The sequence below is a fragment of the Toxorhynchites rutilus genome, chromosome 1, assembly GCF_029784135.1.
Source record: "Toxorhynchites rutilus septentrionalis strain SRP chromosome 1, ASM2978413v1, whole genome shotgun sequence".
In the NCBI taxonomy this organism is placed as follows: Eukaryota; Metazoa; Arthropoda; class Insecta; order Diptera; family Culicidae; genus Toxorhynchites; species Toxorhynchites rutilus.
The window spans coordinates 67,672,690-67,674,609 of record NC_073744.1 but is presented as its reverse complement, the minus strand read 5'-3'; positions in this window follow the sequence as shown (position 1 = coordinate 67,674,609).

The window sequence follows — 1,920 nt, the reverse complement described above, 5'->3', positions numbered from 1 at the left end:
CTTTTAGTGTATTCTATTTCTGAGAATGAACATGGATATTATCGAGTCATCCACCGCTCTGAACGCAGTTGTGCATTCTTCAGCAAAAATCATTAACTTCCCGCCCTCTCATGAGTGAATAACAAAAACACTCTACACCCTGCCAACGATCGCGTGGAAAGAGAAAACCGCAAAACTCAAGATTCTAATTTTTCGATGTAACAAGTGACTGATCGCTGGCGAACTAAATCGGTGATATACATGTTCAACTCTTTCATTTCTTTTCGAAAACCCGAGCGAACTATAAATATGATGGTTACTGGCAATATGAGTTGGATCGAAATTTGCTTATGCAGTATGTATATCAGCGATTCCATGCCAAACCAATATAGTGGTTCTTAAATTTTCGTTAAAAAGGGTACTTTTGTTCCTTATTGCAAAATAATAGACTCTGTTGACGTAGAACTACGTCTTTCAAGAAAGGTGCCAAATCAGAAAACAGGTCACGTTTTTATGAAATAAAGTTAACGTTAATAACTATTTTCATTGTGAACGAACTCTCATGATTTACATACCAATCGAATCGGAAATTCTCTAAGATTTGTATGATATCCTTTACATCACAATTCGCTTATCTCTAAACGGTTTAAATTCATGAAAACTGGAAAAATTTCATTTACCCCATACATTTGTTCTGCCGATTTGTGTGCTAACCCCACCCGTATTTCGAATGCTTATAACTCGAACATTTCTTAATAGATCGAGAAGAAAGGAAATATTTCTACGCGTGTATCACAATTAATAGAATGTTATTTTTCATGAGATGAACAATTGAATAACTGTATAATGTCCAGCGTTATCTAAACGCACTAACTGCGAAGTTTCGATTGGCCCGATTTACGGTTTCCCCAACACAGACTTCAAAATCGATGTCCCTGTAGAAATCCGCTTTGCAAATATACATGCAAGTCGAGGGTATTTTTGTTCCCACCGAGCTGTGTTTCAATAACACGGACTTCAAAATTCATGGGTCTGGGGGAATCCGCTTTGCAGATACATGGAAGTCGGGGGTATTTTTTGGTGTTGAGTACTTTTGTACTCGCTTGTCGTTGTGCAGACCGGAATATGTTTCCCTTAAACGTACTTAGTTTAAAAGTACGTTTAAGGGAAACATATATATCTCAGTTTAAGAGAAGCCTGGGAAAATCGTCATTTCAGATACTAGAAGTGAATGAACTTTCGCGATTCGAGAACTACGTAAACATGAGATGTGCAATAACTTCAGAGGGAGATGTAAAATACAATGATCGTTTGACAATTCTTCCGTTCACATATTTTGGTAGTCCTAGGCATCATATCAAACGTAAAAGGACGTTCATCAAATTTACTTGTAACGAAGAACATAATTTATTAAAGAAATTTCGATGCATTCTAAAATAATATCGAAGTGGTAAACGAGTGGATCGCATAATATAATTGCGTAGTTCTGCGGTCATGTCCTAGATACAACCCCTTACAATTTTTTTTATTTTTCATTAGGGTGCCCATTTCCATTTTAGAGTGATCCGAAAAAAAATTTTTTCTCCCAAAAATGACTTTTTTTCGAAAATTTACAACTTTTGAACTACTGGACCGATTTAGAAGATCGATATTTCAAATTAAAGCCAATAAAGGTTTTTTAAAAAATATTAAAAAATATTACAATAAAGGAAAAAAAATTACACTTGCAAAAAAATTGATTCTGTTTACTTAATTATTGATTGTATTTGTATTTATTGTTCACATGGCTTTGGATAGAGGGGGCTATATTATTTATATTTTTTCTTGAAAGCTAAGGTTTTTTACCTTAAATATCCAAGAATCAGAGATGTCTTTTTGACGTAGGACTACGTCTAACCGGAAGATATAGGGGGTGAAATGGAAATCTAGGCACTGAACAAG